Source organism: Mirounga leonina, unplaced genomic scaffold (assembly GCF_011800145.1).
Source record: "Mirounga leonina isolate KUSES-001 unplaced genomic scaffold, KU_Mleo_1.0 Mir_93, whole genome shotgun sequence".
In the NCBI taxonomy this organism is placed as follows: Eukaryota; Metazoa; Chordata; class Mammalia; order Carnivora; family Phocidae; genus Mirounga; species Mirounga leonina.
In genome coordinates, this window is record NW_023270854.1 from 22888428 (window position 1) to 22913077 (window position 24650).

Consider the following 24650-nt stretch of genomic DNA (forward strand, 5'->3'; position numbering starts at 1 on the left):
CTCAGGTCATGATCCTGGGGTCCCGGGATCGAGTCCCACGTCGGGCTCCCTGCTCGGCAGGGAGTCTGCTTCTCCCTCTGACCCTCCTTCCTCTCATGCTCTCTGTCTCTCATTCTCTCTGTCTCTCAAATAAATAAATAAAATCTTTAAAAAAATAAAAAGTTAAGTTTATTTCATTTATTTTCTCTGGATTATGAGACTAAATAATAACGCAAAGTTGAGTCATGTGCCCATGTGCATGCACATACTTGCACAACACACACACAGAGGCCCAAGTGAACTATCCTGTGTAACATGGATGGATCCCCAGAATAGCGGTCCCCTCAGACAACACCTATGTAGATTAAATGAAAGCAACTGAATCTGTTAAAAGTCAAGCTGTAGCTTCTACAGGAGTTTTGTGGAGGCTTTCTAGGAATTCTTAAGACTAGAAAATCTCTTACTTGGCTAGAACAAAGCTGTCATGGATGCTAAGGTCACTGTCATCGTGGAAAGTGCTATGCCTGGTAATTCATACTCAAACCCCACTTGCCTCTCAGTTGTAGGTGTTGGCCCAAGTTACCCAGATAAATACATGAGCCTTTCCAATTGTCTGGAACGTGGCACACACTTTCTGTTGTAGAGAGCAAGGAAATAGACACAGCTGAGGGCATGGCCAGTGTTCAGCATGTAACTAGAGCTTCCTGCATGTTAGATCCCTTATTCCCCACCTTAACCCTTTGAGTTCTCTACTATTTCCTTTCTATAAAAGATGACCAAGGCTCAGAGTAAAAGATGCTTGGGGAAGGGGCGCCTGGGTGGCTCAGTTGGTTAAGCGACTGCCTTCGGCTCAGGTCATGATCCTGGAGTCCCGGGATCAAGTCCCGCATCGGGCTCCCTGCTCGGCAGGGAGTCTGCTTCTCCCTCTGACCCTCCCCCTCTCATGCTCTCTTTCTCTCTCTCATTCTCTCTCTCAAATAATAAATAAATAAAATCTTTGAAAAAAAAAAAAGATGCTTGGGGAATAGAATATAATTTAATTCAGTTGCACATAAGAAGAGCTTTCCGGGGGCACCTGGGTGGCTCAGTCAATCTGCCTTTGGCTCAGGTCATGATCCCGGGGTCCTGGGATGGAGTCCCTTGTCGGGCTCCCTGCTCAGTGGGGAGTCTGCTTCTCCCTCTCCCTCTGCCCCTCCCCACACTTGTGCTCTCTCTCTCTCAAATAAATAATAAAATCTTACCAAAAAAAAAAAAAAAAGAGCTCTCAGATGAGCAAAGAAACTTAAAGAAGCCTTCAATATATGCAGCTTCCAGACTCCCCTGGAATGGTTTCCTGGATTGATGCTACTTGTCCCCCACCTTAAGCACCAGGTATGGTTCAGCAATCTCTCTCCCCCTCATTAAAACCTGCTCCCAAGAAAAACTGCCACATTTGGCTCTTTAAATTTTAGCAGGAATTTAAACCACCCCTCTATTTTCTAGGAGAATCTACATTTTAATCCTTAATTCCTTTTGGTTCCCAAGCAAAAAGAAAGGTAGGAAGGTACCTTGAAGAAAACAGCATTTTCAGTGCTTCTGAAATCCTGCCAGTAGAGGATCGCCAATGGACGTGGTGGGGTAAATGAGATTTTAGAAAACCCCACTCTCAGGATAGGCTACATAATTTGCAGGGCTTGGTACAAAATAAAAATGCCAAGTTCCTATTCAGAAATTAAGAATTTCGAGATTGCAACAGCAAAGTGTAAAACCAAGCAAAGGTCACAGTCTGTAAAGCTGGCCCTGCCCACACTGCACTTTTTACCACCATGGCCTGGGCCTCCTGCTTACGCCCAGAGCTGCATCATGGCTCTCCCTTCCTTGGAGCTACAGGCCCACATCCTCCTCTGCCTTCCTTCCCTCTGCCTTGGCCACCCACCCACTCGAATCTCCATCTTCTCTGGCAATCCTGGCTGCACACAAGAAAGTACCTTCTCTTTCCTGCCCCCAAGGACAAGTGCATAAGCCCTTTTCATGTTAGGGATTTCACTCTTAATTTCCGTGCTGCCACAGACAAGGGGCAACAAAGATAACAGAGGGGATATAGAGTTTACCAAAGTTCTCATCATCAGGATCTCCAGACTCCAGGTCCAGATTCCCTTCTCAGATGTGTCAACTGAGAAGCCTCCAGTGTGTATTCCTAGAGGTGGAGCTCACAAAACAGCCCCACCCTGAGGGAAGGCCATCTAGAAAGCAGTTGAAGGGGTTCAGAGCAAGCATCCCCAAAACATGCCACTTTGCATTGTGGATTATTTTGAGCTAAAGACAATCAAGGCCCAAAAGACTCAGGAAGAGCTTTTTACCTCCCTCTTAACTGCCTGCAAGAATTTAGATAGAGGGCCTGGCCCAGGAAGAGAGCTATCACCAGAGATCAAAGAGTGTGGTCTAAGTGTGGTAAGCTGGGGGGCTCTCGGCAGGGCTTACTTGTTCAAATTCTTCTCTGTGTCTCCTTGTCTCTGCATGGCATAGTGAACATTTGTTTACCAAACATTTGCTCTTCCCATCTTCCTGTGAATTGTCTTCCTTCCCTTCATAGCCCCAGACCCCTTTCCCGTTCTTAGCTCAGGATGGCATATAAGCATCAGTTGCTTATCTCTGAGCCTCTGATGTCTTTGTAGTGCTCCCATATGTACAAAATTAAATTTGTTTTTCTCTTATTAATTTCTTAGGTCAATATAATTAATAGACCAGTCAAAGGAACTTGGAAGGGTAGAGTAAAAATGTTTCCTCCCCTACACAGTGCTGCATAGTAATTATGGCACAGGATCCAAAGCAAGGGAAACATGGCTATGAATGCAAGTGCCACCAATTAGAATCTGACTTTGGGCAAGTTACTTACCTACTTAGCTTCCCCAAGCCTCAGTCTTCTAATATTTGATGTGGGGATAATGGCACACAATGAGCTGGGAGGTACAGACCAAAGCCTAAGACTCACTTTGAGGTGGATGCAGCTAAAACCATAGACCCTGGCAGAATCAACCTCTCTTAAAACCTCCCCATCCAGGAGTCTCCAGAATGTCCACAGTTTCTGATGAATAAGACGAAGGATGAAGAGCAACAAAACATGATCTTAGGATAACCATCTAAGGGTTGCCATTTGAAGCCCCAACCCAGCCTCCTGTGTCAGGCATCTGGTCTAGAGACAGAACAAGGGGGCTCAAAGAGGGTAGTTAATACGAATTTCAGAATTGAGGGTTAAATGCTATAGTTCGGCAGGCCCCCCATGGCACCAGCTCCTACAACATCTGAGTAAAAGCCAGTAATGTGTTTCTCATGGTGAGAAAGCTACTGAGAGCCCTTCTTGTTAGGACCTGGAGAGCAGGGAGTGCCAACAGGTGCTGCAGTAGCAACAGCAAAGAGGGTCACTTGGCTTTAGAACCTCCCCATAATATTTGTCTACCTGTGTTCCCCAACATTGCCTGACAGCCCAGAGCAGAGCAGGAGATAAAGACTGGCCTGCAGACAGTTCATCTGGAAAGAGATCCCAGGGAGCAGTCATGAGGGACAGGGAGAATGAAACAGGGGAGGACGGCATCGAGTTGCCAGGGTTACAGGTAACTGGTGCTCCATCTCACTAAGTCCTTCTGGGGAGGCTTGTGAAATAGGTCTCAGAAAGTCTGCCTGGTTAACGAAAGGGGGAAGAATCTATCTATTGACTCTCGTCCCCATTGGTCAGGGGTGGCCACATGAGCATTAACTCCTGAACTTCTGGATTGAGCTTCATATCCCAAGTCCAGAATCCTCAAGGTAGAAAGTAAGAGGTAGGAGGATTAGGCCAAAAAGGGACTCCCTCTCAGTGCACATACACAAAGCTGATTGAAGTCTGCTTAGAACTAGTCACTACCAAAGGGGCTGATGCAAGATGTGGGTCCCAGAGGATTTGCAGTGTCCAAAACAATACCCATCCAGGAGGGTTTCCATGGGGATGAAAGGGAAAGTAGAAATAGAAACTCGCTTAGCTCTGAACCTAGCACATAGCAAGTTCACAAAGAATATTGGCTATTATTGCTATAAGTGGTATTATTACTCAGATTCTTTCCTTCTCAAATCTGAAGATATGACCTGCAGAAAAGCAAGTGCCTCTTTCCCTCTGCTAGACAGTTTAGATCTTGGAGCACCTCCAGATTTGATGACATCCAAGACCGTGGACTTCTAGCTGCTCTGAAATGACTCCCCAGGACATGTCCTTGCAGAGTGATCATTCTCACTGTTCTTCCCCCATGGAAAGCCCTATTTGAAAATAACCAAAAGAGCACAAAACACATGTGCATTTGAGGAGCTGGCTCAGAAGTGTTTGGACTTTTTTTTTTACCATTTCTTTCCTCTCTCAAGAAGGCAGCTATTCAAACAATGAGGTCATAATTACACAAAGATTTCTCAGGTCTAAATGCAAAGTAAAATAAATAACCCTCTGACTTGGGACCCAAAACGTATCCAGGAGAAAAAATAGAAAGCTGACCAGCCCAATAAGACCAAGAAAAGCTTCCAAGATACAGCTAGAAAACCACAGGAGGCATAGTGATCATTCCCAACACTGTTACTCTGATGTGAAGAACTCATGTAAGGCATTTGATTTGAATTCAAAGTCAATAAAGACTTCAAGCACAAAGAAAGAGCCCCAATCCTAACCAGATAATTTATCCTCAAGACCCTTGGGATGCTCAGACTTTGCACTGTTCATTCTCTTTCCCCAGAGCAACTGCCTTACTTTTTCCCTGTGGCATGTAAAACAGCAATTAATAGGAGCATATGGGGAATGGAGTGTTCTAGTTAATTGAATTTTCTAGTTAAAGAAAGCCTAGTTCCTAACAACCCATTCTGTCCCATAAGTTTCCAAAACATCTGAGTCCACTTTCCTACATTACAAAGCGGATTCTAGAGGACAGAATGGAATCTGTTTTAGGATCTGGTCTTATCTAGATTTTAGGCCTTCTCCAAACAATTAAGAGAAGTAGTATGGTGAACAGGAGGTGATACTGTTGAGATTCAAACTTATATTCAAATCCCCAGCCCGTCACTTACTAGCTAAGTGATATGACCCAACTTATTAACCTCTCTGAGCCTCCCTTTTTTTATTACTTGTGAAATAGGGGTAATGATATCTACACCATAGAGGTTCCATGTGTCTGATACATGTGAGACACTCAGTAAATGACAGCATCATGATTTTCCTTCAGTTCACTGTTTAGAGCTACAGAGAAGATAAAGAAGGTGTAGGAGATGTTGTTGAGTCTGTTTTGATGCCAGGAGGCTCCCTAGGAGTTTCTTTACAAAAAAAAAAAAAACAAAACAAAACAAACAACAAAAAAAAAACAACACCAAACAAACAAAAAATATTATTTGATATCTGCCTATTATTCTCTTACTTGCTTCTTTCTCAAAAACAAAAACAAAACAGAGAACAGAGAAAACTTCGCTGGTCTCATGAATTCATGAATTCAAATGTCTTAAGTGTCTCTCAGCTTACCCTCTGTTTACTACACCTTATCTCTAGAGGAACAGAATAGCTCCTATAGTTGTAGAACCAGAAGGCATCTTTCAGTCCATTGTGGCTTATAAGACACCACAAGGCCCTACCTGCTCAAATATACCCTCCCTAAAACCTGTCACATTACTTAAATCTCTTCTGTCAAGGTTATCCCTTTGGATCAAGGCTCTATAGAAGGTTCCATTGGTTGCCAAAGAGAGAAATTTCTTCTTTCAAGAGATTTGCTCAAGAATTAGTTTACCAGATTAACTCGTATTCAGGAGAAGCCTTCAGGTGTTGCTTTAGCCTACACTCTGTCTAAGGTACCCTCGTTTATACCCATGGCTTGGATCACCAACCTCAACTCCAGCCCAAGTAATTCCTCCAATGTCACACCCAGACATTCAATGGCTTTAACATCTCCAGTCAGATGTCTTAAAAGCACTTCATAATAATCAGGCCCACACTACTTCCACACCCATCCTTCTCCAAGGTTCCCCATCTCAGTGACTGGCACCACTGATCATCCAATTAATTAAGCCGAGACATAAGACACATCCTTTATTAATACCTCACCTTCATTTCCCCAAAGCACTAAGTCCTGTTGATTTTACCTTTTAAGGATCTCTTGAATCCATCCACCACTCTGAATCTCCATGGTTACTCCTAAATCCAACCCAACATCAATGTCCTGCCTAGACATTCACCATCCAAATGATATCCGCTGATGTCTGCTCTCCACACTGGAGCCATATCTCATTCTTATAAAAAATTAGATTAATCCATATCTCTCCTCAATTCAGATCATTCTATGGCTTCCCGCTGTTGCAAGGATAGTCCCAAATCCTCAACATGGCATGTTGGGCCCTACAGATGGGGACTCCACCTGCCTTCCCAGCCACATATCTCACCACTCTTCCCCTCCTTTCCCTCAGCCATTCTTGCCATCTTCCAGTTTCACACACACACCATCCCCCCTCCCACTTAAAGGCCTTTAAAATAGCTGTTCTCATTGTTTGAGATGCTTTTTCAATCCCATTCCTCTTCGTCTAATTAATTCCCGATCAAGCCCCAAATGTAAGCTCAAACAGCACCTCTTTAAAAAAATCTCCCATGATCCCCAAAGATGACCAGTGATTTGGTGAGGGAGGTAGAATACACAGCCATCGGAGGATATATTAGAATTGACTGGAGAATTTTTCAAAATATACATATTTTGAAAGATTTATTTATTTATTTGAGAGGGAGTGAGGAAAGGATCGGAGGGAGAGAATTTTCAAGCACAGAGTCTGCTGAGCACAGAGCCCCACGCAGGCCTCAATCCCATGACCTGTGAGATCACCACCTGAGCCGAAACCAAGAGCTAGACACTCAATAAACTGAGCCACCCAGGCACTCCAAAATATATTTTCAAAATATATGTGCCTCTGACTCTGCCCTAATCTCTCATTCATATTCTCTCTCCCTCCCCCCAACAAACATACACAAACACACACACACGCACACGCAGATGCACGCACTACCACTATCACTAGATTCTTATTTGACGTTCTCATATGCCCTAGTTAAGATACCATTAATTGGTATTATTATTAGCAATTATTATGAACGGGAGTATGTTATGAGCCTCAGAAGCATGGAAGTGGAAAAAAAATTGAGGATGGTCTGCAAGATGCCTTCCCACTGCCAATCCGTAATTCTCTGGGGTGCAAAGTATTATGCTCGGACCCAGTCAGCGCTCCCCTGGAAGTGCAGGGCATTAACACGGTAGGGCTGGAGCTGGCCGGTAAATGACAAGATACCACTTACATGTGAATTTCAGATAAACAACAAATAGTTTTTTAATATTGGTATGTCCCAACTAAAAGTTTTTTGTTATTCATCTAAAATTCAGAGTTAGCTGGTATTCTATATTTTTATTTGCTCCATCTGACAACCCTACATGGGGTAAATCTTTGATAAATGGGACATAAGTGGTGGTTAAATTCTTCTCCCTTCCCAAGGACTGTTCTGAGATATGGTAGCTAATGCAGCATGACATATCCCAGAAGATCAAGCAATCACAACCCCGGACGGCAAGCAGTGGCCAGCATCAGTCGTAACACGTCAGCTCCCCTCCCTGCCTGACTCACTGCCCTTCTCCCTTGCTCTTGCTTCCCTGGGAGCAAACTCCCTAGACTTCCATGTAAGCTTGGGTCTTAGGTTCTGCTTCCTAGGAAACCCTGCCCACAAGAGATGATGGAAAAATAAACTGTGGTTTATTCATGTGATGGAATCCCCTATAAGAGTTAATACATATGAACTAGATTTATATATATCAACATGCATAGATTTCAAAATTGATGTTAAGCAAAAATAGCTTATACTTATACTGTTTATGGAATACATAAAATGTAGTAAAGTATAAAATTACAGATGAGAACAAAAACGAACTTGAAGATGTTGGTTATCTCTGGTGAGGGAAAGAGGGAGAAGGGACAAGGATGGGGATGGATGTAGAAAGATTTTAAATGTAACATTTCATTTCTTAAAGAAAAAATCAATTGGAAGCAAATACTGCAAACTGTGAATATCTGTGTAGTGTAAATGGTGGGTATATAGTATTTTTCTGTATTTTTATATTCTTGTATTTTTCTGTATGGTCTGCATTTTGTAATCTCTAAAAACCTAATTACATTTAAAATCAGCTGCTTCTAGCTTAGCAAAGGACAAAGCAAGTAGAAATTGATTTCACCTACCCTACAGAAGACAAAAGGAAAGGTGAGACACCCAAATTTAATTGCCCAGAGAGAATGTGGAGTTCTCTCTTTTCATCTCTCACCTAGCATCCACAGAACACCTCTCAAGCATAGCCACTTTGGAAGAGATGATTATATGTAAAACAGCCGAGTACCAAAAAGTTGAAAATCTGGGGGGTCATACTTACAAAAGAATTGTATCCTAAATATTTATTTATAAGTCTGTTGGTTAGAATTGAAGCCTCAAGGAAGATTTCCCCATAGAGGAAAAAAACATTGTTATCAACTGTGGTTAAATTCTTAAGTTAGCCCTCAAAAGGCCTATTTGTTCTATAATATAAAATTATTGAATTCCAGGGTTGGAAGGGAGCTTAACATAATTGAAATTCTGCACATTTGCAATGAAAAATAGTAGAAAACAACAAGTTTCGAAACTGGTAATGAAACAGCACAGAAAAACAATAGAGTTGAATAAGAAATAGCTTTTTTCATTATCTTGAGTGCTGAAGTTTGAGGACAAGAAGAGCTAATTAAAGGCAGGTTGGAAAGCAAGGGAAGCTTGCAGAAACTGAGGGGGAAGTCGTGGGCATTCCAAGGACTTTTAAGGTTGATTGCATTGGCTTTGTTGTCATTTATACTTTCTACAGTCACTTTAAACAAAGAGCTCTTACTTCCCTTGATGCTCAAGTTATCACTGATGATCTTATACACACTTTTCTACCATAATTAGGGATCTATGATTCAATGAATTGAGACCAGAAAAGACGGTGTGTGAATATCTGCTTGTGCCTGCATGTGTGTGTGTGTGTGTGTGTGTGTGTGTGTGTTAAAGAGATTGCCTTAGGGGGTCTTAGCTAAATTCTGAGTGGAGCAGGGAAGGAAAAAGAACCAGCTGAAATGTACCATGGTTTTGGCACAATCCTCCTAAGGGAGGAGAAAAATAAGAAACAAATATAGATCATCCATGCCCTGCACTGGCCACCAAGTATGTGACTGGCCAGAGACAGTATAGCTACGGTTTGAATAAAAATCAAGTACAAAATAAACACACATTCCTCAAAAACTGAAAACAGAACTACCACATGATCCAGCAATTCCTCCTCTGGGTGTATATACTCAAAAGAATTGATGGGACGCCTGGGTCAGTTGGTTAAGCGTCTCTACCTTCTACTCGGGTCATGATCCTCGGGTTCTGGGATCAAGCCCCACGTTGGACTCCCTGCTTAGTGGGGAGCCTGCTTCCCCTTTCCCTCTGCCCTGCTTCTGCTCTCTCTCTCTCAAATAAATAAATACAATCTTAAAAAAAAAGAACTGAAAACAGGATCTCGAAAAGGTATTTATAGCAGCATTACTTACAACAGCCAGAAGGTAGAAGCAACACAAGTATCCATTAGTGGATACACAAAATGTGGCCGACACATACAATGTAGTATTATTTGGCTTTGAAAAGTAAGGAAATTTTAATCCATGCTACCATCTGGGTGAACCTTAAGGACATCATGCTAAGTGAAATAAGCCAACCACCAAAAGACAAATACTGTATGATCTCACTTATATGTGGGACCTATCCTAGTCAAATTCATAGAGACCGAAAATAGAATGGTGGTTGCTAGAGGCTGGGGAGAGAAGAATGGGGAGTTACTGCTCGCCGGGTATAGAGGTTCTATTTTACAAGATGAAAAGCATTCTGGAGATGGATGGAGGTAGTTGCTTCCCAACAGGGTGAAGGACCTTAACACTACTGAAGTATACACTTAAACATGGCTAAGATGAGGGTGCCTGGGTGGCCCAGTCAGTTAAGCGACTGCCTTCGGCTCAGGTCATGATCCTGGAATCCCCGGATCGAGTCCCGCATCGGGCTCCCTGCTCAGCAGGGAGTCTGCTTCTCCCTCTGACCCTCCCCCCTCTCCTGCTCTCTGTCTCTCATTTTCTCTCAAATAAATAAATAAAATCTTTAAAAAAAAATGGCTAAGATGGTAAATTTTATGTTATGTGTATTTTATAACAATTAAACATAAAAAAATAAATAAATAATAAAAACAAAATAAATACGCCACAGTGTTGGGGAGATGCGGGTGGGGCAAACGGAGTGGTCTCAAGGAAGATGAAAAAGGGACTGAGAGCTATAATAACGTCAGGTGAAATCATCTGCAGGACAATCACCACTTCCACTAACCTAGTACCTGCTGCTTTCTCTTCTTCACATTTATTACCACTGCAATCATGTACCTGCACGGCAATGTTTTAACGTCTCTCTCCTCTCAATCCCAAGGTCAATGAAGGTAGGAGCCACATCTGCTGTGCCCACCACTATCCCAGGCCTTCATTACTGACTGACACTTCATGAGACTTAGTAATACTTAATGGAATGAATGCATTTGTAGCCACAGAAATAACCATCCCCTAAAAGTCTGATTGCAGTAAAAGAAAGCAATTTCAAAAGATAGAATATAACGGAACAATAAATGCTACGAATGATAAGACTCGTGAGTATCAAAGTAAGCAATGGCGTTGTGTCTTGCGAAGTTTGCATGGAGAAGGAGGAAGCTGGCTTGAGTCCTAACCCTGGCCCTGCTCCACTTTGTGTGTGACCCCCAGCTGGACTGTGGACATTTCACTGCTATTCCATGCTGAATATGGCCCACTTGCCAATAATTAAATACAGACAATTCTACTTGCAAGGGCCTCTGATTTTATTTGCAAAGTTTCTCTTTTGTCCTGTGGGTCTGTGATTAAATAGGAGAAAAATAACATGATTAATAAGATCTTAAAGTTCTGATTCTGCAAATACCAATTTCTCTGAGCTGCACCTACTTCCTCTTTAAAATTGGCATGGCCCAGGGGCGACTGGGTGGCTCAGTTGGTTAAGTGACTACCTTCGGCTCAGGTCATGATCCCAGGGTCCTGGGACCGAGCCCCACATCAGGCTACCTGCTCGACAGGGGGTCTGTTTCCCCCTCTCCCACTGCTTGTGCTCCCCTGCTCTCTCTCTGCCAAATAAATAAATAAAATCTTTAATAAATAAATAAATAAAATTTAAAAAAATAAAATTGGCATGGCCCTAACATTAAACTTTTTGGCACCTGGGCCTGATAAACTTCTAATAAAGTAAACTGAAGCTCTTTATAAATAAAAAATATATATATGATGAGTATAGCACCTTGAATTTATACAACAGCTCCAAAAAGTGTGCTTCATTTATCTACCAAAAGAGAGAGGGGGAAATAAAAACTCTCTTTGGGTAGCAAATGGATAAATACGAGTAGTAGTATTATCCTTGGCTACAAAATGAATACAAGAGGCAAAGAAAGGTCAGACAACTTGCCCAAAGTCACTCTGGAACCCAGGCTTCCAGGCTCCTGGCCCAATGCATTTTCCCTCAGGGCAATAAATTACAAGAGTTAGGTTAGGTTTCTAGATTCTCCAGATGTTGCCATCCCCTCAACGTCCTTGTGCTGCCACCCAATGCTTTCACATTTTTTATGGAGTTAGATGAAAGTCTCCCTCCTCCTGACAGCTTTATTACCCCAAGAAACCATTATCTCCCTCTAACTCGGAAAGTTATATGCAATTGTTGGTGCAGTAACCAAACAGGAGTCAAAGACATTTCTATGATTGATGCATCCTTCAGTAGAAAACAGCTGAAAATATTACTGCTTTGATATTCCCTTTTTTTTTTTTTTTCAGGCCTAAAGGTTAATCAATTGACAGTGTTACACAGAGAGTCTTTTTAAAAGTCAAACAACAAAGAGTCTGTGTAAGCTGGAGAGCACTTCTGAGGCTAGGAAGAGTTGTTAATCCCCAGAAGAGAATTTTGAACAAAGCGGGGAAAGGTAAGCATTGTTAAATTCACAGGATGGTTTGGTGGCCCTTCATGCAAATGCAGGGGTCAGAACGGAAAGAGCACCAAGCAGGACTAAAATTGCTTAAGTACGATTGCCAATCCAAAGGGAAGAAAAAGAAAACATATGAAAAATATAGGAAAAGGAAAGATATTTAGAAAATGAAGAAAGAGGAAAGAGAGAAGAGAAATATAAAAAGAAAGAGTAAAAGAAAAGAATGAAGCATATATTAGTAATAAACAATAGTTATAATATTTAAAACTTATAAAAGGCTTTCATATATATCTATCCATGTATTGCTCAAAACTCCTGCACAGTAGATAACATCAGCCCAGTTTGAAGAATGAGGCTCAAACGCCAAAGATCAGAAAGTTAGGAAACAGAAGACAAACTCAAATACAGCACCTAAGGAAGCTTGTCCTAGGTCATATAAGGGGGAATTAAGCCTAGACTCTGGTTGTGGCCCCAGGGACTATGTGGGAACCCTCAGCCACATACCATAGTAGAAAGAACCCCAAGAGCCTTCACTCCAGACCCTGCATAAGTTCCATCTCCTCCAAGACAAAAAGGTTAAGAGGAGCATAGCAGGGAGGCCTACTTCCTCAAAAATGAAAAAGAATAGAATAGAATTTTAAGTGTTCTGCTTTCAGAAAGAACAGCACATGCAAAGATATTGCAGCACAAAATAATGTCCAATATCAGAAAGCGTGAAAAGTGATCAGCCTGAGTGAAACATAAGGCAAAAGATGTCAAATATAAGATGATTCTGGCTCAGTGATTGAGTGATGGGTCCAGGAAGGCCTTATAAACCACACTGAGGAGCATAAAGTTTATCCTATTGGCAATGGGGAGACTTCAAAGGTTTAAAGACAAGAGGAAGCATTGCAAATGACATCATCAAATTTGTTTTGAAAAAATAACCCTGACTGCAATGTGGCAGAAGAGAACAGTATCTATGAAATAAGAATGGGGTAAAATTCAAGCATGGAAATATGACCTTAAAGATAGAGGCACCTGGGTGGCTCGGTCAGTTAAGTGTCCAACCCTTGGTCTCAGCTCAGGTCTTGATCTCAGTGTCATGAGTTTGGGCCCCACATTGGGCTTCACACTGGGTATGAAGCCTACTTTTTTAAAAAAATGAGAAAAGAGGGGGGCGCCTGGGTGGCTCAGTCATTAAGCGTCTGCCTTCAGCTCAGGTCATGATCCCGGGGTCCTGGGATGGAGCCCCTCGTCAGGCTCCCTGCTCCACGGAAAGTCTGCTTCTCCCTCTCCCACTGCCCCTGCTTGTGTTTCCTCTCTCACTGTGTCTCTCCCTGTCAAATAAATAAAATCTTTTTAGAAAAATGAGAAAAGAGGGGCACCTGCGTGGCTCAGTTGGTTAAGCATCCAACTCTTGACCTCGGCTCAGGTCATAATCTCAGGATTGTGAGATCGAGCCCAATGTCCAGCTCCATGCCAGGCATGGAGTCTTCTTAAGATTCTCTCTCTCCTTCTCCCTCTCCCTCTGCCCCTCCAACCCTCCTCTTCAAAAAAAAAGGGGGGGGGGACATGTTCTAGAGATATTTTATTTTATTTTGGGGGGATATTTTATAAGTACAGTCAATAGGTGGAGCCCAGAGAGGGAAGAAGTTAAAGATGATTCTGGGAATTCTGGCTTCTATAAGTGGATAAAGTATATATAATAGCATCTATCAAGGCTGAGAAGATAAAAATGTTTATTCAGGGCATATTGAATTTGATGTGTCTTTGGACATAGGTATATGTGTCAACCAAGCTGATAGAAAGTTGGTTCTGAAGCCCAAAAGAAAGTTAGTACTAAGATAGATTTGGGGATTGTCAATATTTAGATGATGGTAGAAGTCATGGCAGGAGAAGTAAATGTCAATACCCAGCCTGTATTGATCTCTTTGAAAATTCAGCCTTCAAAAGAACCTTAAGTTGGGACACCTGAGTGGCTCAGTCGGTTAAGCATCTGTCTTCAGCTCAGGTCATGATCCCAGGGTCCTGGAATCAAATCCTGCATCGGGCTCCTTGCTCAGCAGGGAGCCTGCTTCTCCCTCTCCCTCTGCCTGCCATTCCCCCCTGCTGGTGCTCGCTCGCTCTCTCTCTCTCTCTCCCTGTCTCTCTGACAAATAAATAAATAAAATCTTTTTTTTTTTTAAGGACCTTAAATCATGTAACAAAGAAAGTGAAATGCCCACTATATAATTGGCTTTCATAGCCATACCATATCAATGGTATAGCAACCATACCAGGGGTTTCCAACCAACTGGCTGCTAGACTCACCAATATCTATTTTCAACCCCTGCTCACTCTCCACTCTCTCTTCTGCATGTTTACAGAGAGGCATATCACTTGACATGCTTCTCAGGCTCTGGATCCGCCTGCTTTGTTTCCCAAATGCCAGCTAACACTTTCTTCCAGCTGTAGGATCTCCAAGGAATGATAATCCAGTGAATGCCCCAGTTATCACATGGCCCTAGGAATCTGCATGCATATACTCTTCTGGGCCAGCATCAACCTGCCTTGGACACCCTGAAACTAAAGAAGAAAAATCTCAACAGCCAAAAGTGGTAACAACCCGAAAGTCCACCCACAAATGCATGGATAACAAAATGTGTTATATCCATGCAATGGAGTATCACCCAGCCTTAACAAGAAAGGAAATCCTAAGACATGCTCCAAAATGGGGACATTTCAAATGCTAGGTTTGAGGACATTAAGTGAAATAAACCACTTATGAAAGACAAATACTATATGAAATCACTTATATGAGGTACCTAGAGTAGTCAAATTGATAGAAACAACAAATAGAATGGCGGTTGCCAGGAGCTGAAAGAAGGTGAATAGGTAGTATTCAGTGGGGACAGAGTTTCTATTTAGCAAGATGAGAAAGTTCTAGAGATGGATGGTGGTGGTGGTTATACAATAATGTGAAGGTACTTAATGCCACTGAATTGTACACTTAAGAGTGGTTAAAATGGTAAATTTTATTCTATATATACTTTATCACAATAAAAAATGAGGCAAGCAAAAAAAAAAGATATCCAACCTAAGAATAGTTGATTGTTTTATATTCACAACACAGAATACAACATAGCAGTGAAAAAGGACTAATGCTATATACAAAGACATAAATGCATCTCACATACACAATGCGAATCACAAAGAGCCAGATACAAAAGGGTACGTTTTATACCATTTCATCTACGAGAAGTTCAAGAACAGGCAAAACTGATGTGTGGTGACAGAAGTCAGAACCGGGGTGCCCTAGAGGAGGTGTGTTTAGTGGAAGGGGTCAAGACAGGACCTTCTGCGTGTTGAAATGTCCCATATCAGGGTGCCTGGGTGGCTCAGTTGGTTAAGCAACTGCCTTCGGCTCAGGTCATGATCCTGGAGTCCCAGGATCGAGTCCCACATCGGGCTCCCTGCTCAGCGGGAAGCCTGCTTCTCCCTCTCCCGCTCCCCCTGCTTGTGTTCCCTCTCTCGCTGTGTCTCTCTCTGTCAAATAAATAAATAAAATCTTAAAAAAAAAAAAAAAGAATTATTGAGCACTTAGTGCCAAACACATTGCAAAGTTCTAGGTCAGTATCTCAAAGTAGGTCAACTGCATGGGAATTGTGTAAGTTGTTTGTTTAAAGTGAAGATTCTTGAGCCCCGCCCCAGATCTACCACCGACTCAGACACTCAGGGGGCTGGGCCCAGGAATCTCTTTTCAGGAATCTCTTTTCAACATCACCCCAAGTGACTCTACAAAGATGAATAATATATACTTGTTCCGCACTAACCTCTCTGCCCTCAAGGGGGTCAGGGGATGGAAACGAGCCAAACAGATCACCTCCAGATAATGTGGCAACGACGATGATGAAGGTATACAGAGACTGCTAAGGGAGCTCGGAAGGAATATATGAGGCTGGAAGGAAGAAGAGGTCAAATCGGATGAGCTCATACCTGTACTGAATCAAAAAGGCAGGGGAGCAATTAGCAGAACAAATTGGGGGGAAGAAGGCAGAAAGGTGACTAGTTTGCAAAGTGCGGTTTCCAGAAAGTAGAATCCGCATCCCTGAGGGACTTGTTAGAAATGCAAATTCTCAAAACCCCATCCCAGACTGACTGAATCTGAATTTCTGGGGGTGGACCCAGCAGTCTGTGCTTTCAAGCCCTCAGGGGATGCTGAGCCCACTGAAGTTGGATTAACCAGAACTGGCTGTCAGGCGGCTTCCGAGCCAGGCTGCTGGATCCAAATCCGGGCTCTGCAGCTTCCTTGCTGGGTGACCTGAAGCGAATTGCCTAATCTCTTTGGGCCTCAGTTTCTTCACCTCTATAATAATAGTACTTAACTCATAATCATTACCCATACAGGGCCTGGCATGCACTAGGTGTTTATCTTTCGTAGCAGTGGTGGTGTGGGCAAAAGGACCTCGGGGCGGTGGCAGGGCTGTTTCACAGGAAGCTGGGATCTGAGCCTCAGGCACGAAGCAGGGTGTGACAAGAGGTCAGCAGAGGACAGATGATGACATTTTGTGTTCAAAAAAGAAAAAGACACTGGGAACTTTCGCATCCAAAAAGATGGACTCCATGTGCTTTTTCCTATTCCTCCCACTAAGTACAGTGAAAACCCCTGGATATAATACATCAGGCTCTGAAAAGTGGAGAGGAAAAGGCAGACCAGGGAGGGACCTCGGGCCCCAAGGAATGACCCAGTGATGAGTTCACTGGATTTTTTGTTGTTGTTGTTTCTTTCAGCCTCACATACCCCAGACTTGAAGCTGATGTACCTGGCAACCCAGAAATGCCATGGGATGCAGATAATGAGAGCCTTGGCAAACGCATGCTCCTTAGCCAAAGGGACAGGAAAGGGGCAGCCTAGAAAGACAGCTTTTAGGTCACAACTACTCTGCGAGAGCCAAACACCACAGAAAACACCGTGGCCCAGGGCCACCTACGCCAGCAAAGGCTGAGTAAGGAGGCCAGATTCCACCTCAGTCAGGCTATAATGAGACACCTCAAATCCGACCCAAGGAGCTGTCGGAGAGACTGGGACCACATTGCCCATCAGGGTGTGGTGTCAGTGGAGACCACGTGGGGGCCAGGAGGAGCACCCACCTTCTTCTGCCAGGGGCACCTCACCCCTTCTGCAGGATGTCAGTATTGGATGGTGGATACTGTACTCTAATTTTGCAAGAGTTACGGTTGGGGAAAATTTGGTAAACGTTACAGGGGCTCTCATGTTGTTTTTTAAAACTGCATGTACATCTACAATGATCTCAAGATTGAATAATTTTCTAAAAATTCAAAAGAAAACTGAACCAAATCTTACAGCCACGGAGAGCTATGGATTTTAGGCTAAAAGTGACGGATGAGATTTGTACCATAATCAACCATTTCTGAGTGCGGTTTCACAAAGGGCTCAGATCATGACAGCTTCCAAATATCACTGAAATTAACCTGAGGGGAGCTTTTGGCACAGACGTCCAAAACTGCCTGCTCCGGAGAAAGAATCTTCCATTCAGCATCATCAGAGCTCATGGCTAGTCTCCCAAAGAGGAGCCAAAGGACAGTTTGAAGTTTCTGGGTTGCTGGGGTGATGACCCTAAAGCCTGTGGGAAGTCTTCAGGGAAACGCCCAGGGGGGTGAAGGAGGACATTACTTACAGAAAAGCAAGATCGTGCTTTGAGAAGCTCTTGTTTCTGACAAATATGCTTGTGAACCAACTCTATTAGCTCCAGTAGGATCTGGCAGTCTGAAAGGGTGAACACAAATCAGTACGACTGGTGACCAGAGGAGGTTGTGGGACACTTTTGCACCAAGAGAGATTTTTGAAAATGAAAACCGTAAGATGCTTCCTGGGCAGTTAATGTGTTTCCACTTGCACAGCTCTGGTTCCATCATTTCAAGCCTTGCACCCCAGTGGGATGGAGGGACCCTGGCCAGCAACAGGGGCCAGCATGGGGAGGGAGAGGAAGAGAGCAGGTTGGTGATCAGTAAACCCTTGTGGAACCCTGCAATGAAAACAAATGACTTGATGAGTATTGAAGGGAAGATTAGTCAGAGAGCACCAGAGCTCAAAGAAGAAGGTGCTCAAGACAGGCCAGAGAAGTCAAGGTGGGCTTCTAGGAGGAGGTGGGGTTTGTGCAGAGTCCTGAGAGAGACCAACACATGGGGCCTTAGGGAGGGAGGAAGTGACACGGGGTGGAACAGGAATTCACTATTAGGCAAGGTGTTTAAAACAGTGCCATTGTGAAATTGGGGCTCTTCAGCTCAGCTAGCAAAAACATGAAGCTAATAATGATAGAGTTGCAAAATGAATCTCTGAGGTGATTGACTTTGTGCAAAAAATAATAAAATTAGTAAATCAATTTAACAAAAAAATGGGGAAAAGATCTCCATTGGTATATTTTCTTTTTAAAAAATATTTTAGCTATTTATTTTAGAGAGAGAGAGAGAGCACAAGCAGGAGGGGCAGAAGGAAAGGGAAAGAGAGAGAATCTCAAGCAGACTCCGTGCTGGGTGTGGAGCCTGATGCAGGGCTTGATCCCAGGACCCTGGGATCATGACCTAAGCCGAAGGCAGACACCTAACCAACTGTGCCACCCAGGTGCCCCTCCATTTGTCTGTTTTCAAATCCACTTAGTGGTAGTGAAGTATTACAGGTAAGTGCATAGAAAGAATGAATCCACCAAACAGATCTGCTCACAAGGCCAGCATGGTGCTACCCGCTGCTGTTCAAGCTCAGCTACGTGCCCTCTAATCATTTCATTTCCTTCTACTCTTTTCTGGGCAACCTCCTTCAAAACCAATGCTTATGTGCCCTGCCTGGACCTCATTTGGCCTTCAAATGGCACCTGAGGCACCAAAATCTTAAAACGAAACACAAACAGATGCACCCAGATGATGGCCTAAGCATATGCCATTTTAAAACTTATTATTGAAATTAAAACATTTTGGGGTCCCCTGGCTAGCTCAGGCAGAAAAGTGTGTGACTCTTGATCTCAGGACCATGGGTTTGAGCCCCACATTGAGTGTAGAGATTACTCTAAAAAATAAAATAGAAAGAAAGAAGAAACATTTTTGTGAAATCTGAGGATACCTCCCCAAAGATAAATCTGGAGGTCTCCAGAGGTCCAGGGACCCCAGTTCAAGGAAGGGAGCAGAGTTTGGGAGGTAGAGGGAGATGCAGAAAGCTGCTAAGGTGATGGAAGGCCTGGGGCAACGACAGTTAGAGCTGGATGGGAAGATGGGGAAAGGACTTGGGAAGTTGAGGAGAAGGGAAGAATGAAACTCTGAGCAGCAGGCTCTGGAGTCCATGAATCAGCATCATCTGATGCCCCTCCTCTAGTTATCCTGCCCCACCTGTCTTCAGTTGCTGTAACAGACAGAACTGCCACTTGTGAAGTCTTCTCTAGCACTGTTTCTCTGGATGCAATTCTCAACACCCTACCTTTTTTGAAGCTTGGCTCCTTCTCTTTGATGAGGTCTTTAGCCAAAATATTAGTTTCCAGAAAGGTCTTCACTACCCCCCCAATCTTAATAAGGTTCCTCACATGATTCTTCTATACAACTCGTTCTTTGCCTTTGAGGTTTGTATTAGTTTCCTATTGCTGCTGCAACAAAATAGCAGAGACTTAGTGATTAAACAATACAAACATATCCTCCTGCAGTTCTGACGGTCAGGAGCCCTACAGTCAAGGTGTCAGCAAAGCTGCATTCCTTGTGGAGGCTTCAGAGGAGGATCTGTGTCCTTCCTGGTTCCAGGTCTTAGAGGGGGCCTGCATTCCTTGGCTCACAGCCCCTTTCAGCTTCAAAGCCAGCAGCACAGCGTCCTCTAATCTATCTCTGTGCCCACCTTCACATGACCTTCTCTGACTCCGACCCTCCTGCCTCCCTCTTATAAAGACCCTCATGATGACATTGGGCCTTCCCAGATAATCCAGGAAAATCTCCCCATATCAAGAGCCTTCTCTAACCACATTTGCAAAGTCCCTTTTGTCATGTAAGGTAACATATTCACAGGTTCTGGGGATTAGGATGTGGACATCTCTGGGGCCATTATTTATTCTATAACAAGGCTCTTACTACAACTCAACTTGCTTACTTTTTTTTATTGTCTATCTCACACATCAGACTGTAGGGTCCATGAGTGAAAGAACTATGACTGTATTATGGTGCTGAGGGCATAGCAAATGGTCATTAAATATTTAATAAATGAGAAATGAGTAAAGGAATGGCAGGATATATGAAGATGGAGGACATGGCTGAGATATCTTCTAAGGAAGTTGGACATGGCTATTCTGTCTATTCCAGATTTCACTAAAAATGGTAGAAAGCAAACCAACCTTGCTCAAGACACCTTCCTTTCACTGCTCTAGAGTATATATATCAACCCTAGGGAAGGTCTTTGACTGAGGTTCAAGTGTCCACCCCATTATGGAGCAATCCCCGTAGCCATGAAAATAAGGTGATGTGATTGTCAGAATCATCATAGCCACCAGGCTAGAATTGGTGAGGGGTATTTTGGAAAAAGGTAACAGGGCTGCTGCTGCCAGACAAGGGGGAAAGGAATGTTGGACAGACAGAACAAATTCTGCCCAACAGCATCTGAGCACTTATTACCAATAAAAGCTATCACTAAATCATCTTGCATCTTTTAACCCTCTTTCTTTCTGTATGTATGTATCTTCATCTCTAATGGTTTGTCCTTTAGCCAGTTTTCTATGTCCTTCATCTTTCCACTTTTTCCCTTTTTCCTCCAAAAGACATGGCTGATATATAAAACCAAACTGTTTATGTAAATGTGTTATGCCTACAAAATAAAGCTTTGTATCCCCAGCTCTTATTTTTAAAGCAAATGAGTTGGAACATTCTACACTCAAGAGTGCAGTAAAGAGAGTTCCTGGTTAGAAGCTTGAAGTCTTGTGATCTGGCACTAATTCTCTAACTAGCTGTGTGACATAAAGTCAGTTCCCCAGGCTTGACTTTAAATCTCTTTCTGTGAGGGCACCTCAGTGGCTCAGTTGGTTAAGCATCTGCCTTTGGCTCAGATTATGATCCCAGGGTCTTGGGATCAAGTCCCATGCCAGGCTCCCCACTGAGCGGGGGGTCTGCTTAGCCCTCGTCCTCTGCCCCTCCCTCTACTCGTGCCCGTGCTCTCTCTCTCAAATAAATAAATAAAATCTTTGAAAAAAAATTTTTAATTAAATTTTAAAAAATCTCTTTCTGTGAAATGAAGAAATGGGTCTAAATGATCTCTAAGATTGTGAACATCTCTAAAATTGTATTACACAAAGGTAAAGAGTAACTAAAATGCAAGGAAGAATGTTCATAACCAGGAAGGTGGGTTGCATATAATCTTGGAGTGGTATTTTGTTTTGTTTTTAGGAATCATTGCCCTTCAATAATAACAGCAATAATACTAATAAGCTTACATTTATTGAATGATTACCATGTCTTAGACACTGTTCTAAGTAGTTTACATGTCGCAGCTCACTTAATCCCCAGCTGGGGATAACTAAAGCACAATTGACAGAAAGATGCTCTGCCCCTGAATTATAGATTGCTGGCAATAGTCTCCCCATGACAGTGGATCCTCAAATCAGGAAAAAGAAAGCTATTTATTGACCTGCCCCAGATGCTGTATTTTGCACCCATCTTGCTTACGCCTCACAACTTACAAGATAAACATTCATGTATTTCTCCCTTTGGCTGACAATCAGTAACTGTTTAAAAAGAGATATTCCAGTTCGAGATAGTGATAGATTAGGATCCTGAACTCACCTCCTCCCATGAACACATTGAATCTACAGCTGCATATGAAACAACTTCCTCTGGAAAAAAATACCTAAAAACTGGCTGAGCAACTCCTATGCAACAGAAGAATGAGAGAAGGTCCATATCCAAGCAGACAGGAGAGACCGTCTTCCCATAAACTTCTCCCCCAGTGCAGTGACCCACAGTCAGGAGGGAACACAAAACCCAGAACTTCTCCTTGAGGAGTGAAGGATTTGAACCCCACATTGTGCACACCCAATTTTTAAGACTTGCACCTGGGAGATGAGCCCCCAAAACAGCTAGCTTTGAAATGCAATAGCGCTCATGTCCACAAGATCCATAAGACTATAACAATCTGAGTAAAGGCTCTTAAACGGCTCATGTACTCAGACTCACCCACCCCAAGGCCCAGTGTGGAAGTGGCCAAACGAGGGGCACTCAGACTTTGTGTGAAAGAGGCTCATTTGCTTGACTTGGAGCATCAGCCTGAGGGGCAGGCATCTGATAAAAGGAGATGTGATAGATTAAAGATGGTTGCCAATTAATTTGCTGTTCCTCCCATTAAGAAGTGGGAACTATTTCCCTTTCTCTTGAAACTGGGCTGACCCCATGACTTACTCTAAACAATCAACAGTGATTAAACTTACACGGGGCCAGTTCCTGGCTAAGGCCTTGTCCTGATGGCTTCTCCCTCTGCATTCGGGGAAACCAGCAGCCATGCTATAAGGAAGCCCAAGCTATCCTGCTGGAGATAAGGATCACATGGAGAGGCCTGGGGATGAGACAAGAGAGAGAGAGGGAGAGAAACTGAGCTTTGTAGAGGAATTTTCCAGCTGACAATCAGCACCCAGACCCCAGACATGTAAGAGAGGCTTTCTCCCCACACCTCTTTTTTTTTTAACCTTTTGACCCTCTTCACCCACTTCTCCAGACCCCAACCCCTCACTTCTGGCAACCACAAACCTCTCTGTATCCCATTTACGATTGCATCAAAAACAATAAAATAACTAGGAATAAATTTAGCCAAGGAAGGGTAAAACCTGTATATAGAAATCTATAAGACATTAATAAAAGAAATTGGAGAAGACACAAATAAATGGAAAGATTTTTCTATGCTCATGGGTTGGAAGAATCAATATCATTAAAATGTTCATACTACCCAAAGCAATCTAGGGATTCAGTGCAATCCCTATCAAAATTCCAATGGTGTTTTTCAAAAAAAGAACAAATAATTCTAAAATTTGTATGGGAATCACAAAAAACTCTAAATAGCCAAAGCAATCTTGAAAAAGAAAAACAAAGCTGGAAGTGTCACACTTCCTGATTCCAAAGTATATTTCAAAGCCATAGTAATTAAAACTATATGGTATGGAAATCAAGCCAAATCTTGATTTCGGCTCAAGTCATAATCTCAGTGTCACAGGATCCAACCTCACATCAGGCTCTGTGCTTAGCGGGGAGTCTGTGTGGGGATTCTCTCTCCTCTCCCTCCGCCCCTCCCCCCACTCACACACGTGCGCTCTCTCTCCCTAAAATAAATAAAAATAAATTAAAAATGAAATTAAAAAATAAATTAATTAATAAATAAAATAAATAAATAAATCTTAAAAAAAAACAACTGTATGGTATTGGCATAAAAACAGATACCTGGATCAATGGAATAGAATATAGAACCCAGAAATGAACCCATGAATATACAGCCAATTAACTTATGACAAAGGAACCAAGAATATACAATGGGGCAAGGACAGTCTCTTCAATAAATGGTGTTGGGAAAACTGGAGAGCCATGTGAAAAAGAATCAAACTTGACCACTATCTTACATGATACCAAAAATCAACTTGCAGTGGATCCAAGATTAGAACATAAGACCTGAAACCATAAAACTCCTAGAAGAGAACATAGGCAGTAATTTCCTTGGTATAGGTCTTGGGGATGATTTTTTAAATCTGACACCAAAAGCAAAAGCAACAAAAACCAAAATAAATAAGTGGGACTACATCATACTAAAAAGCCTCTGCATAGGGACGCACGGGTGGCTCAGTCGGTTAAGCATCAGCATTCAGCTCAGGTCATGATCCCAGGGCCCTGGAACCGAGTCGTGAGTTGGTCTCCTTGCTCGGCAGGGAGCCTGCTTCTCCCTCTGCCTGCCACGCCCCCTGCTAGTGCTCGCTATCTCTCTGACAAATAAATAAAATCTTAATAAAAAAAAAAAAAGCTTCTGCAGAGCAAAGGAACCCATCAACAAAATGAAGAGGCAACCTACCAAATGGGAGAGGCCTTCTCAAATCTTCCAGCCAGCTAATCCACTACCTGGATGCGGCCATATGAGACACCTCCAAGGAGACCAGCAGAAGGACTTCCAGTCAACCCTAAACTCATGAGGAATAATAAATCACTGTCGCTTTAAGGCACTAAGTTTTGGGGTAGGTCGTTACACAGAATTATTTATGTGAAACAGGAACAACGAACTCTTTCTCATTTCTTCTCAGTTACACAGGTGCTTTGACCAGTGAGAGCAATAAGTGTTGGTTACTTAATGTAAGTTAGAGGATAGAATCTACCTCTTATAATACATAAGGATAGCTGTTCTCCCACTGAGTGTAAGAGTTTAGCCTAGAGTCAAATGGCACCGATGTTAGGTCTTGCCTGGGTATGCAAACCACGCAGACAGCAGCAAGGGATGAATGGATAGATGTGGCCATCTCAACCATCAACGCGAACGGACACATAATTGCTTTGGCTGTTACAGTCAAGATCCATCACAAAGAGAAGAAACAGATGCTTGGCCTTGCTGTAGTCTCAGCAACCAATCGTCTG

The 24650-nt window shown here is 42.9% G+C and overlaps 1 long non-coding RNA gene across 1 annotated transcript in view; it reads right to left on the minus strand.

The window, feature by feature from the left end:
* The window catches only part of LOC118004510, an 84124-nt gene that overhangs the window by 55596 nt on the left and 3878 nt on the right, over positions 1 to 24650 (minus strand). Inside the window, exon 2 of the long non-coding RNA XR_004677605.1 lies at positions 22478 to 22602. This is a non-coding gene — a long non-coding RNA (uncharacterized LOC118004510). The remainder of the gene's footprint in view (positions 1 to 22477; positions 22603 to 24650) is intronic.